This window comes from Microcebus murinus, chromosome 9, assembly GCF_040939455.1.
Source record: "Microcebus murinus isolate Inina chromosome 9, M.murinus_Inina_mat1.0, whole genome shotgun sequence".
Lineage (NCBI taxonomy): Eukaryota > Metazoa > Chordata > Mammalia > Primates > Cheirogaleidae > Microcebus > Microcebus murinus.
The window spans coordinates 98,575,013-98,593,158 of record NC_134112.1 but is presented as its reverse complement, the minus strand read 5'-3'; the positions used below and the strand labels follow the sequence as shown (position 1 = coordinate 98,593,158).

Genomic DNA, 18,146 nt, shown 5'->3' with positions numbered 1-18,146 from the left:
CAAACTTTTCTGTAAAGGGCCAAATAGTAAATAGTTTTTAGCCTTTGCAGGTGATTTGGTCTCAGTCTGTTACAACTACTCAGTTTGCCCTTGCAGCAAGAAAGCACAAAGCCGCTAAAGACCAAACAATGGGCAGGGCTGTGTTCCAGTAAAACTTTATTTACCAAAACAGGCCAGATTAGGCCCTCAGGCATAGTTTGCCAAACCCCTGCTTTGCGTCTGCGCCTTGGGTAGCACATTCTCAGGACTGAACACTTGATACCCTGCCCATCTTCCCCACCACGTCTCTTTGAGGCGCCCCCAGGATACTTTGTGTACTTCTCTCTGTCTGCTCTTCTCTCTTCCCAGCGCCTGTCATGGCTGGGGTACAGCAGATGCTTGGTAGTGTTCCGTGATCTCAGTGATTACATTAAATATTTGTAGTTAGTAGTGCTTTATGGGGATGTTTGGAGATTAAATGATTCTGTATATGAAAAACAGTGAGAAGTGTGCCTAGCCTATAGTGATCACTTTCTGAGTTTGCTTTTTACATTTTGGGTTTTTTTGTTTTGTTTTGTTTTTTGGTTCTTTTTGAGACAGGGCCTCTGTTGCCCAGGCCGGAGTGCAGTGGCACAATCACAGCTCACTGCAGCCTTGAACTCCGGGGATGGGACTATAGGCTCATGGCACCACACCCAGCCAATTTTTTTTTTTTTTGTAGAGACAGGGTCTCATTATGTTGCCCAGGCAGGTCCGGAACTCCTGGCCCTCAAACAGTCCTCCCACTTTGGCCTCCCAAAGTGTTAGGATGACAGGTGTGAGCCACCACACTCAGCCGCTTTTTACATTTTTAATTGCTAGACCAGTCACATCTTTTCTGTGTTTGTGTTTATCAATATTAACTGCCTTGAACTGATTTACTGGCCAGGACCAAGCACAAAGTACTTTGTAAGCATCTGAACAACCCATGAATGCTTTTGGAAGTAGGTAATTATTCAGCAGTTTTATTCATGACTAGCAAACCTAATCCTGGCACTGCTTCCCAGTGTAGCGCTATCTGTGCACTCTCCTAGCTTCCCTCTTGTCGTCTTAGCTGCCCAAGGATCTTCGGTTACTTCAGGTTTCTGATAACTCGCCGTGGTGGTTTTACCCACTTAGCTAAGGGTGTCTTGCCGGTCCACGTCTCCCTCTTCTTCCTCCTCATTTGCTGCTTACTTCATTCCAGCCAATCCATTCTGTCCTGACTGTTTCTTCTTCACCTGCAAAGTGTTTCCAACGTAGAATCCTCTTTCCAGAACTCCCCTCTACACGCACTCTAGCAAGGCTGGTCAGAAATAGGTAAGAAATAGGGGCCACTTTGTGTAGGAGGGGGAATGTCTTATTTTTTAGTGAAGAATCTCAGGATTTAGGCCCAGTTCTATATTATAAAGTACCTGTAATTCTTGGGATGGCCCATAAAGTCTCCTGGGGCTTTGCTTGTTTTGTTATTGTCATCATTATGGGTTTTCTCTATAAAAATAGGAGCCAACACTTGGTGATCTTTTAATTTTCCTTCTGCCTTGAAAGTAGGACCCCCAACCCAGGCACAGTGGCTCATGCCTGTGATCTTAGCACTTTGGGAGGCTGAGTGGGAGGGTTGCTTGAGGCCAGGAGATTGAGACCAGCCTGTGCAACATAGTGAGACCCTGTCTGTACAAAAAAATGTTTAAGCTTAGCTGGGCGTGGTGACATACCTGTAGTCTCAGCTACTTGGGAGGCTGAGGCAAGAGGATCACTTGAGCCCAGGATTTGAAGGCTGTATGTAGTGAGCTATGATCTAGCCACTGCACTCTAGCCTGGGTGACAGAGCAAGACCCTGTCTCTGAAAAAAGAAAAAAAATAGGGCCCCAAAGCAATCAACAATCACTATATAAACTAATAGACAGAACAAAACTTTGCATTCACTCATAACTCATTCCTTCTCAACTGGGGGGAATAATCCTCTGAGTGAGCAAAGATTAGTCCTTGCTGGGGACAAAATATTTGAGCTGTTACAGGGGTTGGTGACCCTCCAGGGGCCACGGTACATGAATATACTCTATGTGGTATTAACATCTCATGGAGGTAGGACAATTAGAGAAAAAAATACACAAAATGACTGGGGGAGGATGGGGAAGGAGAATAATGAAAAAGAGAGGTGGGGCCGGGCGCTGTGGCTCACGCCTGTAATCCTAGCTCTTGGGAGGCCGAGGCGGGCGGATTGCTCAAGGTCAGGAGTTCAAAACCAGCCTGAGCAAGAGCGAGACCCCGTCTCTAGTATAAATAGAAAAAAATTAATTGGCCAACTGATATATATATAAAAAATTAGCCGGGCATGGTGGCGCATGCCTGTAGTCCCAGCTACCCGGGAGGCTGAGGCAGAAGGATCACTCGAGCCCAGGAGTTTGAGGTTGCTGTGAGCTAGGCTGACGCCACGGCACTCACTCTAGCCTGGACAACAAAGCGAGACTCTGTCTCAAAAAAAAAAAAAAAAAAAAAAAAGAAAAAGAGAGGTGGGCATGGTGGCTCACACCTGTAATCCTAGCACTCTGGGAGGCCAAGGCGGGAGGATTGCTTGAACTCAGGGGTTCGAGACCAGCCTGAGCAAGAGTGAGACCGTGTCTCTACAAAAAATAGAAAAATTAGCCGGGCAAGGTTGTGCTCACCTGCAGTCCCAGCCATTGGGGCAGCTGAGGCAGGAGGATCACTTGAGCCCAGGAGTTTGAGATGACGGTGAGCTACGATGACGACACCGTAACTCCAGCCCTGGTGACAATGGGAGACTCTTGTCTCCAAAAAAGAAAAAAAAAAAAAAAGGTTGAGAAACTGCTCTAACTTACTCAAGGGAGAATTACCTTTCATGTATTCTTGGTACCCGTTAAGTCAATCCTTTGTCACTTCGCTTTCAGAGGATCATCTCGGAGGCTCAGCAGAGTCAACCTGTCAGTGTATTGACATGGGGGGGGGGGGTCCTGAGCTCTGGTGGGAGAGATGTTAACGTGGCAGGTTTGTGGTCACAGCTTAGTTGCTTGATCCTTACTTGTCACACTAGAAGGCTCTGATAATAATCTGTTTTCTAAACTCTGCCATCCCTGCTGAGTTTACATGCTCATCTTAGATAAGAGATCTATTGTTTCTTGATTATAGTACATAGAATGTCTGTAATTAAAATTTTCCCTCTCTAGCTGGCCCCATGTTTAACACAGTGCCCCCTTTCATAGGTTTTTAAGCACACATTTTAATCTCTCTGAAGTCAGGATGTGACTTAACATTGGATGGTATCTTAGACTTGATGAGATAGCGCAGTTAGAGGGTTTGTTGCCAGAGAAGGAAAGATCCCTGACTGCTTTCAACAAGGAGGAAGATGCATGCGGAGGATGCAGGGATACGTGAAAAGTGGGACTTGTCACCAGGCTTCACAGGCTACTGGAACCAAATGGAAAGTCATCAGGAGCCGGGCGGCAGCTCTGCTCACCTCTGGGCTGCGTGGCCTCGCTCTCGGGCCTTTCTCTGCTCCCTGGTGGGCCTGTCAGCAAACAGCCTTTCATGTTTACTTGGAAAATGCGGAACATTTTTATTAATACACCCTTTTTTCTGTGGTTGTAATAATCGCAGGCATATATTAAAGATAGTGAGGCAGCCTTCTAAGTCCTCTGCATCTGTCTAATCCTTGGGACAACCCTAAGAGGTATATATTCTTATCATCCCTAATTTTTAGAGGAGGAAGTTAAGGAAGTCAGAGGTTAAATAGCTTCACCAAGGTGACGTACTTGGGAAGGTGGGGGACCGGGCTTCACACAGAGGCTTGGACATGCAGAGCCCCTGCTGCAACCCAGTGTGCACTTCGGTGTGAAGGATCGCCCAGAAATCCGCTCCCTGCCTTCCCCTCCTGGCCGTGCTCGCCCGTCTCCACCTCTGCACCCACACACGCTGGGGCTGCCCGCAGCCTTCGCTTTGCAAGACCTGGTGGACGACTGTCAGGTTTCATGTTACGTCAGCTCTCAGGAACAGTCCCCAAAGATGACCTCTGCTCTCTTCTTTTTTTTTTTTTTTTTGAGTCAGGGTCTTGCTTTGTTGCCCAGGCTAGAGTGAATACCTTGGCGTCAGTCTAGCTCACAGCAACCTCAAACTCCTGGGCTCAAGCAATCCTGCAGCCTTAGTCTCCCGAGTAGCTGGGACTACAGGCACATGCCACCATCCCCGGCTAATTTTTTCTATATATATTAGTTGGCCAATTAATTTCTTTTTATTTATAGCTCTTGCTCAGGCTGGTTTCAAACTCCTGACCTTGAGCAATCAGCCCACCTCGGCCTCCCAGAGTACTAGGATTACAGGTGTGAGCTGCCACGCCCGGCCAACCTCTTCTCTCTTCTTGAAGCACTTCCGTAATTTCTTTGACACAGCACTCTTGGTCTCCTCGTACACACCTGGCTGTGTATTTCCTTGAGGGTTCTCTTCTTACTCTTCTTTTTCTTTTATTTTTAGCGCAGATTTCATGCGATATAGTTCACGCCATGCAGTCACCCTTCCTCCTTGAGCATCAGATACTGGACTTCCTTGTTGCTCTGTGAGGTCCACTTCTCATTCTGCACCATCACCCTGGACACCATCACTTCCTCAACTTTGATGGCTTTGATGACATGATATGTGATCTCTCTGTTCTTATCTCCCTCCCTCTCCTCCTCCTTTTCTTTGTTTTTTATATCTTGATCCATTAAGTGGCCCTGCCCCCACCACCTTACTTTTTCAACTAGCAGGGGGTTGGCTGTCACTTGCTAAATATCAACCTCCCTCTATCTCCCTGGGCCATAGTTCCCATCTCCCTATTCAAGACTATTCAAGAAGCCTGAGCTCTCCCAGCACCTACTCTGCCCGCTCCAATCAATTTTCTGTGCTGCAATTAGAGATACTTCTAAAAACATCTATCTAATCTTGTCACTTCCTTGCCTAAAAGCCTTCATTGCTTTTCCTTTGCCTTAAGGCTAGAGTCCAGATTTCTGAGCCTGCCTTTGACGTACCCTGTTTGTTTTTCCTTCTCCCCTCCTCTCCAGCCTTATCTCCGACCTCTTCCCTCCTTGCACTTCCCCCAGCTACTCTGACCTCAAGGTCCTCAAACCGGACTCACAACTGACTTCACAGGGGCTGTTCACAACTGACTTCACAGGGGCTGTTCCTCTCCTCGATGTTCCCTCTCCCCGTGGCCACCTGCCTGCCTTCTTCAAGCCTCAGGTTAATGTCACTTCTGCAGGGAAGCCTTTCCAGAAGCCCCAGTGAGGCCTTCCCGCATCCCTGGCAACCCGTGCAGTTGGTGGGTCCTGCCAGGAAAGACACCTTCGCTGTCTCTGTGCCACTCACGCCTAAGCCCTCTGCAGCCTGAGAGTGAGAACCTGGTATTCACCCGGCCTTGAGGATACTCGGGTGAATAAGATACAGTTTTCGGTAAATATTTGTTACACACATGAACATGTGCATTTTGGAGCTTTACCGCTTACTCTGACACATAGGCTCAGTGTACTTCAGGTAGTTAATGTTATTTCTTACAAAGAAATAGGCCTTTATATTTAAGGCATGATAAAAATGAGAGGAAATCCATTTGCCATGTCAGTGGTGCTCTAAGCAAAAAGCAATGACAGGCGCATGTTTATAATCCCAGCTACTCAGGAGGTTGGGGGAGGGGAGGACTGCGTGAGGCCAGGAGTTCGAACCCAGCCTGGGATTCGAGTAAGACTCCCCCCCCCCTTAAAAAGGGGGCAGCAGGCATTAACAGAATGCAGAAATAGAAGAAGTGAAGATGACTCAGGTGTATCCCTGAGTGTGAAAGGCTTCTCCACCTGTGACATCAGGATTTATTACATGCAGTAATAAACTCAAAGGCAGCAATAAGCAGATAGAATGGGATGGCTTGCTCAGGGTGTGGTGTGTGAGGGAAAAGCCTTTTAGGGCTTGCTTTCGTGGCAGTGATTGTGCTTGAGCTAACGGGGGGGGGCAGGGAAAGGAGTCTGACTTATCTCTGATACTAAAGGAGGAGAGTGATTTTGGGGGGTGTAGGAGCTAATTTAGGAACCTTTTGGCTACATTCTAGTCACTCTTTAATCTGCCTAATGTGCTGCTTTCTATTTCCTGTGTATCTGCATTTGCGTGATGTCACCAAGGTCTCTGGACGTTGTGCTAATTCATTTTGTTTTAGGCTGTACTTTGGTCGTGTGTAACTAACAATAAGTTGCTAAGAATGAATCGGTATTTATCGATCATGTTCTACATTTTCTTTGAAATGGAATGTTCCATCAAGACCTCAAGAACATGCACGTACACATCTTAATGTTTGTGCCCTTGGCTCTGCTTTTCACATTGATTTCTATAACTTCAAGGTGTATGCATATGGTGTGACCCCCTTTTACATGCATATGTGATCACACTCATAGTAATTGAGAGCATGAGTCAGAGCCAGATCGGAGTCCATTTCAAAAGTCTTAGTAACTGTGAGACCTTGGTAAGTTATTTCAAGCTTTGGTTTCTTCATGTGTTACTGGGGAGTAATAACAGTACCCAGCCAGCAGTTACTTAACATGTGAGTTAAGTAACATGAGCTTAACATTCACTACAGTGCCTGGTCCATGGCATAGTCTCCATAATTAGTAACTATGATGATGACTAGAAGGGACAGAAATGGCAACCGAGCAAAAATGTAACAGTCGAAGTCACCGTTGGTGCATCTGCAGCCCTGGCTGTTCATACTGTCAGACTTTCCTCGTGTGGATTCACGTGTGTTTGCCAAACGCGGCTGGCAGCATTTGTGAACGGATGTTTATTTGTCCCCTTTCCTCAGAATTGCCCTGCAGGAAAGATGGTATTATTCCCATCTTACAAATGGGGAAATTCAGACTCAAGGGGAGCAGTTTGCTCCAGGTCACAAGGAAGCTGATGACGGTTCTGATCTAGGTTTGGTCTAGATGTTGCCCTGTTCTTTCTTCTGCACTGCCGCCCCTTGGAACTTGGAGTGCGCACCTTGCTTGCTACCGGACGTACCTGATGAAGGCACCTGAGCCTGCGAGCCAGTAAGGGCCTCGACACTGCAAGTTGTTTTTTCATGTTTTGATTTGAATTAGTAATTCCTAATAGTGCCTACACGTATTTTAAAAACAACGATACGCCATGTTAACGACAGCAGAGGGCTCGCAACAGAAGAATCCACTGTATTGCCAAGCCCCAGAGACGTGTACACATTTATGTGTGCACTGAAACTCTGATGTTTCTGTGGGAGTCGGAACAGCCTTTGTCAGAATCTCAAACTGCAGGACACTTGTGGGGACTTGGGTGAAGTTCCCATCTTGAATTCACTGCACAAATCGATTGAAATGCTCTGCTGCTCCAGATGGTTTGCTGAATATATTCATTTATCTCTCTTCCTTCCAAAAAATCTACTGAAATGACAGAAATCAATGAAATCAAATACAAACGCAGTCTTGCTCGATAAAAACAAAAGCTTACTTCTTGGAGAAGGCAGTAAAGCGGGTAAGCCTTTGTCAAGTCTGTTCAAGGAAAAACTGAGTAAAAATGCAAAGCACTAGAAATGAGTTTTCCTAACTATAAACATAGAGATTTAAAAAATAATTTTAAAGAAAACCAAATATATCAATGAATTTTTTTAAATTTTTGAATTATTTCTTTTTTTTTTTTTTGAGACAGAGCCTCACTTTGTTGCCCAGGTTAGAGTGAGTGCCGTGGCGTCAGCCTAGCTCACAGCAACCTCAAACTCCTGAGCTCAAGCAATCCTCCTGCCTCAGCCTCCCGAGTAGCTGGGACTACAGGCATGCACCACCATGCCCGGCTAATTTTTTCTATATATATTAGTTGGCCAATTAATTTCTTTCTATTTATAGTAGAGATGAGGTCTCGCTCTTGCTCAGGTTGGTTTCGAACTCCTGAGCTCAAACAATCCGCCCACCTCGGCCTCCCAGAGAGCTAGGATTACAGGCGTGAGCCACCGTGCCCGGCCTGAATCATTTCTTGAATAAATTTTACCAATTTGTATTTTCCTAGTTATACCTTTTATCAATCACCATAGAAAAAATTTAAAAGTAATTAATTGGATTGTCATCTATAAATAGGTGAAATGTATGGATGTGAGATGTGAATTATTATATCTCACTAAAGCTGTTGTTTATATGTGTGTGTGTGTGTGTGTGTATATGTTATTTTTTTAATTAGAGAGGGAGTCTTACTCTTGCTCAGGCTGATCTTGAACTCCTAACCTCAAGCGACCCTCCCGCCTCAACCTCCCAGTTGCTAGGATTACGGGTGTGAGCCACCTCGCCCAGCCTTAAAGCTATTTTTTAAAAAACAGTAATTAAAAGGTCTTATTCTTCCTCTTCTGCCACAAAAGAGGCACAATATTCAGCCTGTTAATGGATGAATTCAGGAACAGTTAATTCCTTGACTATTTAAATTATTTTAGAGCTTAGGAAAAGATGGAAAGCTTCCCGACTCATTCTGTGAGGCCAGCTTGATCCTGAAATCAAAAGGAAGATAGCACACAAAGAACAAGACAAATGATGAATTTTACATTTAAAATAAGGGCAAAACTCTTAAATAAAAACTAGCGAACTGAGCCATGTGCAGTATTGAAAGCCTAATCTATTGTAGCCAAGCAGGGCTTATCTTAGACATGCAAGTGTTCTTCAGTGCGTTAAGACATCTGCTAAGGAATCTAGTCCAAGCTACTCAGGAACTAAGGTGGGAGAATAGCTTGAGCCCAGCAGTTTGAGGCCAGCCTGGCCAATGTAGCAAGATCCAGCAGTAACAGATAAAGGAGAGAAACCTAGATCATCTCAGTAGATATTGCAGTAGCAATTAGTCAGATTCAGCTTATGTTCCTTTTTAAAAAATCCTTAATAAGCTAGGGATAGAGTTTCTTTAAGTTGCTGAGAGTACACTGGTGTCAGTAGGCAGGGCTGCAGCTGTGTGGTTCCTGGTGCAGGTGCGTCTCCCTTATCCCAGCGCTGGGGACCAGAAGGGTTCTGGATTTTTTTCAGAGTTAAGGATATTTATGTATTTGTAATGAGGTATCTTGGGGAAATCTTAACATGAAATTCATTTATGTTTCTTATACACATAACCTGAGGGTAATTTAATACAATATTTTGGGTAATTTTGTGTGTGGAACAAAGTTTGTGTACATTGAACCATCAGAAAGCAAAGGTGTCATCATCTCAGCCACCTGTGTGGACCGTCTGTGGTTGGTTGGCATCTCCGCCATCCAGACTCTGAATCTATGTGCTGCTGCTGAGCAGCCATTTTCTTATACTCATTCACACATAAGAACATAGTAAAACAAACAAACAAAAAAATGACATAGCATTAATGCAGTGAGAAAGAAATGTGTTCTGGGGTGGTAACTTGTGGTGTCATGTTGGCACTCAGGAAGTTTCAGATTTTGGAGCATTTCGGATTTCAGGTGTTCCGATTAGAGGTGCTCCACCTGTCAGAACTGCCGGGAGCGGGAGCGTTCCTGACTCCCCTGCCTCTGTGGTGCTTGCCGCTCTCTCCCGGTGAGTTACCTTGACCCTTGACCGTCATTGTTGCTTCATCTCAGTAATTGGGCTCTGTTTCCTGAAAAAGGAAACTTTGGCTGTGGTGGATGCTTTAATTATAATCTCAATTTAAACATGAAGCCATTTGAAAACACTGATGGGAAGAAACCACATGTAATGTCAAGGTCACTGCTTTGTCTGTTGTGACGTTCCTTAGGCATTTATTGCAACTCATTTTAAACTAATTGGGCAAACCGTTTGCCTTGATCTTTTATTTTATTTTTTTTTTTCTTGAGACAGAGTCTCTCATTCTGTTGCCTGGGCTAGAGTGATGTAGTATCAGCCTAGCTCACAGCAACCTCAAACTCCTTTACTCAAGTGATCTTCCTGCCTCAACCTCCCGAGTAGCTGGGACCACAGGCATGCACCACCGTGCCCGGCTAATTTTTTGTATATAATTTTAGTTGGCCAATTAATTTCTTTCTATTTTTAGTAGAGACGGGGTCTTGCTCTTGCTCAGGCTGGTTTCAGGCTGCTGACCTTGAACGATCCGCCTGCCTCAGCCTCCCAGAGTGCTAGGATTACAGGCTAGAGCCACTGCGCCCGGCCTGCCTTGATCTTTGCTTGTGCTTTTTCTTCTTCCCAAATAACTCTTTTCTGCCCCCCTTATTTAGAGGACCACCCACGTTTTCTCGGCAGTGTGTACATTTGCCTCCTCACACAAAGCTATTTACAGGGTGGGTATAAAGCGCAGAGGGAAGGGTAACTGGGTGCAAGGGATCAGCCGGCACTTCCTCGTCCCTGGGGGTCCGGATGGGAGCACCCCTCCTGCACTCAGACCTCAGCGCCCTGTTCACCACCCTCCAGGCTGCTCTTCGCTGTTCCCTCCTTTGCCTTAAGGATAAAAGCAGAGAGTGTCGAAGGTAAATTCTTAGCTGAATGTCTCTGGCCATTTTTACAACTTTGAATTGAAAATGCTCGCACCGTGTTAGCGCACAGTGAATTCCGTAGGCAGGAGGGTAAGCAGCAGTCCCCGTAAGTGTGGATGTGTTAAATGAGGAGCGTGCGGTGGCAGTCGGCGGCGGAGACCTCAGTGGTAGAGCGCGCTGCACGGGTGATAGGGCTGGATCGGCAGCTTCACGCTGCTCACCGCGGGAGAGTGGACGTGCTGCGAGGGTGTGGGAAGTAGCTTGCAGGGATCATAGACAGGGATCATAGACAGGGACCAAGCGGTGGCTTGGGGCTTCTTTCCGTCTCACATGACAGCTTCCTTTTCTAGTTGAGATCAACCCCGGCCGTAAAGTGGGGTGACTATCCGCAGGAGTAATGGGACAACCTTCCTTCCAGAGTAAACAAGAATGACAGGGTGTGACCCTAAGAAATAAGTGGAGCTTAGTGCTGGACAGCAAATGCCTTAACAGGTCCTGCTTCCTGGGGTCTTGTAGTTCACCCGCTTTGCTTTGGTGTTTCCAGTATTAGTGGGGAGAACACATAGGGTGGATTGATGGAAACTGTCCAGTTAGTAGTAGATCAGTGCTTACTATCGTCATAAATAGGGTACCTTGAAATCCACTTTTAAGTCTCTGTCTTGTCTCCCATCCTCTTAATTTGATTGAGGTGTCTAAGTAAAGCTATTTCATACTGGTATCTAGCTTCTAAATTATCCTTTAATGTTTTTGATTGACTAACAAATTATCAGTGATAGTCTGTTCTCTTCATATTCATATAATTAAGACCAAGAAAACCAAAGACGCATCCCTGTCTTACAACATATTTTTTTACACATTCTTTCTTAATTAAAATTCTATGTAAACAGGTTTCAGAAAAAGTAATTCATGACTATAGTGATTATCTCTGAAACATGATTTGTTAAATTGTTTGCTGTATTTGTAGGCTTTTAAAAAATAAATATGTATATGGTAATATGAACATTTTAAGGTCTTTTGCAATCTCATTCAATCTAATGCATCCTTTTGTCCAATAGAATTAGAAAATAGCTTCAGTATAAAACATACTTGGCAAGCATTTTAAAGCTTTTTAGATCAAGGCTGTTTTGCTTTTTAAAAAAAATTACAAGCCAAGTGCAGTGGCCCCAGCCTATAGTTCCCACTACTCAGAAGGTTGAGGCAAGAGGGTCGATTGAGCCCAGGAGTTAAAGGCCAGCCTGAACAACATAGTAAGACCCCATCTCTAAAAAAAAAGGAATAAAAAATTACATGGAGCACTTCTATAGGTGCATTATTTCTTTGACAAAAAAGTCATTCTCGAATCCTTTAATTTTATAAAGATATATAAATAGGTTTTTACTATTATTAAATCTAAATTTGCCAGTATTCTTTTAAACCCGTATTCTTTGTTTGCTATCGTTTTTCTCTCTGAGGACAGAAATGTAACATGGTTGTCTCAGGTCTATACTCGCTCCTCTCACATTTGACCTGGGCATCTTCCAGTGACATATAATTGAGCAGGCAGTTACTTGTGCCTAGTGTCTATGAGAAATTCTCCAGGTGCCTGGGATTATAAAGAACAGCAGTCCACTGCCCTCCAAAAGTTCCCGGTCTCAAGGAAGAGCCAGACCTGTAACTTTAGGGCAAGGCCTGTGACGCCTAAAAGTGAATTACTCACAAAGCACCAACGGGCGTGTTGGAACTAGGGTCTCTAGAGGAAGGTGTTAAGGGAGGAAGTGGCCTTTGAACTGAGCTTTGAAGGTCCGTTGGTGTTCTGGGGCTGCCATAGCAAAGTACCACACAGACTTGGTGGCTGGGAACAACAGAAGTTTATCAGCAGGGTTGGTTCCTGCTGGAGGCTGTGCAGAGAACCTGTGCCACGCCCCTCTCTCGCTTCTGGTGGTTATGGCAGTTCCCGGGTCCCTTGGCTTGCCGATGCGTCACACCGGTCCCTGCCTCTGTCTTCCTGTGGCCTTCCCCTCTGTCTCTCTGTCTTCTCTTCTCTCTAAGCACAGTCCTCATTGGATTTAGGGCCCACCCTAAGCCAAGATGATCTCAAGATCTTCACCTTAATTACATCTGCAAAGACCCTCATTGCAAATAAGGTCTCATTCTGCTGTTTCCAGGGGACATATCTTTGCAGGGGTGGGGAGGACCATTCATCCCACTAAGGAAGGTGAGTTGACCATGGTGTGGCAGAGAAGGTGCTATTTCGGAAGACACAGCAGTGTGCCTAGGCACAGAACAGAAGCTTGAGGGACACGTTCTCAACACTGACCCTCCCACAGTTCAGAAACGTCCTTTGAAAAGGAAATACCGAAAGGATCCCAGTGTACGAGGTTCCTAGGGGACGTCGCAGGTTATGAGGCAGGTGGGTGTATTAGAGTTAGATTTCTAGAAGCCTTGAATGACGATGGGGTATGTTATGTAGGCAGTGAGAACACGTCAGAAGTTACTAAGCCGAGCATGTTATGTAATCAGATCTGTTTTTAGAAAGAAAAATATTTACTTCCCCATATTCTTATTTAGTGTTTATAATTGTTAAACTTGGATGTTATATTTTTAACATTTTGTTAACATTTATAAATTAGACACTTTGATATATACTTGCTACTTCTCAGTGTTCCCCTCAGCCACTCCCTTGGTGATGCTGGGGTGGCGGGCTAGTAGAAGAGCGGTAAGATTCAGCGTTGTTCCACAAACAGGCCCCTTCCTCTGGTAGAACAGTAGTTCAAGTGCCAGTGTGATCCTCCGTAATTATGCCTCTGTCCAGTAACATATAAAATAACAAAAGCAAGAACAGAACATTGTGATAATATCTTAACTCCAGTTACCTTTTGAATATTTAGAGTTTGAACTTCTTGCCTTCTCAGGAATTTTAATAATGCATTCCAGACAACCTGTTGTTGAATAATTTTGGTGGGTTGTTTGGTTGGTTGGTTTTTTTGGGTGGGAGATTAACTTCAAATTACTCTTTTTTTCTATTTCGATGAATTTTTTCCTCCAAGTGCAATTTGAGACTTCACCATAATGTGAATAATACTAATGATGGCACTTACATTCAGAAAGTTTATGTTAAGAGAAGAGAAGCACTACAAAAAAAGGAACATTGTATAATGTTTTACTGAATTTTCCTAACTTAAAATGCTAATGCTTCTGTTATTGATGTTTTATTATAATCCTTATTCCAAATCAACAGAAATTTTATTATAATTTGTTTTAAGTATTTAACATTTTACTTTGGTCAGATGTTACATTTTATTTGGCATTATGCCTTTTATTTTATTCTATTTTGATTGAGACAGGGTGTCACTCTGTTGCCCAGGCTGAGGTGCGGTAGCATCAACATAGCTCACTGCAGCTTCCACCTCCTGGGCTGGGGATATCCTCCCACCTCAGCCTCCCAAGTAGCTAGGACTACAGATGTGCGCCACCACCCCTGGCTACATTTTTTAAAAATGTTGTAGATCTTCCCCAAACCCATAACCCCAGTCTAATTGTGAGGAAAGCTTAGGACAATTCCAGTCAGGGGGCAAAGTACCTGACCAGTTCTCTTTAGAGCCGTGTCACAGCTGTGAGGTACCTAAGGAGAACTGACAGGCTATCCTGTAGAATCCTGGTGGGGATCCTGGGACAGAAAAAGGACATTAAGGAAAAACTAAGGAAATCTGAATAATGTGGGGACTTCTGTTAATAATTTGTTCATTAATGTCTTGTTGGTTCATTAATTGCGACCAGTGTACCATGCTGATGTGAGATGCCAGCGATGGGCAGAAATGCCAGAAGTGACACCGCAGGAATAACGCTTAACCCAAGGGGCAGGAGGGGTCCCTGCACGATCCTTCTGGGGTCTGCACAGTCTCGGGGGCGCCTTCCTCAAAGCTTCACTCCAGTGGCACGAAGCTATGACCTGCTTACTGCCGTACCCTTGTTTGCATTTTTTTTCCTTCCCTAATTTCCCCTGGTCCTCTGGGTCAGCTTTGGGGGGGGTTGGGGGGAGGGTGCCACACTAAGACAATGTGCAATAAATATTTATTGACTGAATTAATTCATGGATTAGGTGAGTAAGTCCTGGCATTCAAAGAAATTATCATCCAAGAAGGAAAAGAATGTTAGAAATATACAGTCACTATTAATTAATGAGATACAGGTGATAATTGATGAGAAATAACAGATAGAAAGCCATTTTAGACTTCCTTCCCCTTTCCAAGTCAGGATCGGTTGCCTGCCCGGGCGATCGTAGTGATGGAGTACTCACCCTCAGCGAGCGCATGGGCTTTGAGGGTGGAGAAAGGGCCATGTGTTCACTGTGTGTCTGCACACCAGGACAAGCCTGGGACTCGGGCAGCCCTCCCCAGCGTGTGGGGGGGCGGCGTACACTGGTGAGTCAGGCACCAGGGTTCAGTGGAAGAGCGTTCGGAGCTTGGGACAGAGCTCCAAATCCCACCTGGGTCCCTTCTTTGCTGTCTGACTTTGGGCAAGTGATGTGGCTTCTCCTAGTCTCAGTTTCTTCAGAGGTAAGGTGAAGAAATTAAGGCATGTTCCCAAAGGTTGTTACATAAACTAAATGAGGTGATTTACCGTAATATCAGCTTCCTTGTGAGGACTCAGATGTTTGCTTATTTTGTGGGAAAAGATGGCATTTGAGATTGGGTTGAAGTCGGACAAGAAAAAGTAGATAAGGACATTAACATTATAGCAAATGAGCAAATGCAGGAAGGTGAGCTTGGAGACCACAGGGACTTAGCAGGGAGCTCATCTGCCTGGTCGTGAGAACAGGTGGGAAAATGAAGTTGCAGAGAAGCCAGACATAGAGATGCAGGGGTGCGACCCTCAGCCATCAGGACTCAGTTTCCCAGCAGGAGGGCAGACACTTGAGCGGGACGTGTCCAGGAGGTGACTGGAACGATGGAAGTCTGAATTATGAATTGTCATATCCTGAAGAAGGGTCAGAATGGAAAATAGACTTGGGAGTGGTCCACAGAGCTTGACGTGGAATTGGCAGACCAGCCAGCATAGGTCACCACAGCAGGAATATAGAGTCGTGGAGGCTCCTTTCCACAGTCAGGGAACTTGGTTAGCATCACCCTGTTAACACTTACAGTGCTAGTTAACATATACACTAAAGTAAATTTTATTCCTAGATATTTCCCAAGTAGTGCACATCTTCCTAAAGTACACAGAGCAGTGTGGGCCGAATGGAGCTGTCGGAGAAATCTCTTGCAGATAGTGTCATTTGAGGGGCTCGTGAAGCTAGGGAGGACTTAGGTTGGCAAAACGGGGAGAGTGGGTCCTGCAGGCCCAGGGAAGGAGGGAGACCATCCTGGCTGAGAGCACAGCTTTGAGATCAAGAGGCATCAAGTTCAGATTCTGCTTCCACAACCTCCTGGTCATGTCCTGGAGCTGAGGTCTAATGAAGGAGGAGTTAACTGTGGGCCACGAGGAGATGGAAAGGCACTGAGGGAGAGGAAGCCGCCGTGGAAGGGAGAGCATCGCTATGGCGAAGGGCTAGAGGAAGACACTGTGGCTACAGAAAACTCTGGAGGGGACATTTACTGTTAAAACAAGCTCGGGGTGGGGGTCCTGGCCCCTCAGGTCCTGGAGGCCACTTCCAGGCTTTTGTCTTTTCTCTAAAGCAGATGGAAGCCACCAAAGTATTCTCAGCAGGGGGGTGACAGGATTAGATTTACATCTGGTGAAATCTTTCTGGGTGCAGAGTGGACAGCTGCCAGAGGAAATGAGCCTGGAGGTAAAGGGATGGTGAGGGAGCTAGGGGGGACCATGGAGGCAGTGAAATGGTGGGTTTCAGAGAGATTTGGGGTACACGTTCAACAGGGCGCCATGGTACACTGCAAGGAGAGAACGATGGCCAGGAGAACATGTAGATTTCTGCATAGCTGGCTGGGTGGTGGGGCCATGCAGTTTACTCGGGAATATGCTGGGAACCCTACGGTACATTGTGTTGTTTCTGTTTAAACTGTCAGTTAGCTTTTATAGAGATTTAAACAATTTAAAAAGGCATTTTTATATGTGTCCACATAGTTGCCATTTTTTTTGTTCTCTTGTGTAGATTGATGTTTCCGTATGGCATTTATGTAAATATTACCTTTTAAAAAAATGTTTAATTTCCAATTGTTCATTGCTAGTATATAGAAAGACAGTAACTTTGTTTTTGGCTTTTTCTATTTGCATTTGCTTTATTATAGTTACTTTTTTCCTTTATATATTTTTAAGTTTTATTTCTGGTTGACAAATAATTGTACATATTTATGGAGATACAATGTGATATCTACATTGATACATATCTACATTGTGTAATGATCAAATCAGAGTAATTAGCATATCCATCCCCTTAAACATGTATTACTTTTTTGTGATAAGAACATTCAAAATCCTCTCTTCTAGCTATTTTGAAATATAGAATATATTATTACCAACTCTAGTTGTCCAGCTCTGCAGTAGAACACCAGAGCTTATTTCTCTAACAGTAGCTTTGTACCCACTAACCAACCTTCCCCCATCCCTCCAGCTCCTAGTAACCACTGTTCTATGAGATCAGTGTTTTTAGACTTCACATAATAAAATCATGTGGTATATTTGTCTTTCTGTGCCTGACTTATTTCACTTAATATAATGTCCTCCAGTTTAATCTGTGTTGTCACATGGCAGAATTTCATTCTCTTTTATGGCTGAATAGTATTACATTGTGTATATATACCACATTTCTTTATCCATCCATCTGTTGATAAGTACTTAGGTTGATTCCATATCTTGACTATTGCAAATAGTGCTGCAGTGAACACGGGAGTGCAAAGATCTATTTGATACAATGATTTCATTTCCTTTGGATATATACCCAATAGTGAGATTGCCAGATCACATGATAGTTGTAGTTCTTGGCATCTTTGTTGCAAATCAATTGACTATAAATGCACAGATATATTTCTGGGCTTTCTAGTCTGTTCCATTGGTCTGTGTGTGTGTTTTTATGCCAGTACCATGCTGTTTTGACTACTATAGCTTTCCAGTATATTTTTAAATCAGAGTAGTGTGATGCCTCCAGCTTTGTTATTTTTGCTCAAGATTACATTGGCTATTTAGGGTCTTCTGTGATTCCTTACAGATTTTAGGATTGCTTTTTCCTATTTTTATATAGAAAGTCATTAGTATTTTAATAGGGATTATATTAAATCTGTAGATAGCTTTGAGTAGTATGGACATTTTAACACTATTAATTATTATTCCAGTCCATGAACACAGAATATCTTTCCATTTATTTTTGTCTTCTTCAATTTCTTTCATCAGTGTTTCATAGTTTTCATTTGTAGAGATCTTTTACCTTCTTTGATTAAATTTATTCCTAAGTATTTTTTTTTTCGTAGCTTTCGTAAATGGGGTTTTCAGAATTTCTATTTCAGGCTGGGCGTAGTGGCTCATGCCTATAATCCCAGCACTTTGGAAGGCAAAAGTGGGAGGATCACTTGAGCCCAGGAGTTTAAGACCAGCCTGGGCAATGTAATGAGACCCCATCTCTACAAAAAAAAAAGAACCAAAATTAGACAGGCTCAGTGGCACATGCCTATAGTCCTAGCTATTGAGGAGGCTAAAGCAGGAGGATTGCTTGAGGCCAGGAGTTTGAGATTACAGGGAGCTATGATCGCTTCTCTTTACT

At 44.2% G+C, this 18,146-nt stretch overlaps 1 protein-coding gene across 6 annotated transcripts in view; it reads left to right on the top strand.

Annotated features, from left to right (window-relative positions):
- PRKAG2 (protein kinase AMP-activated non-catalytic subunit gamma 2) overlaps positions 1-18,146 on the top strand; it is a 248,261-nt gene that overhangs the window by 199,240 nt on the left and 30,875 nt on the right. The window lies entirely within an intron of this gene.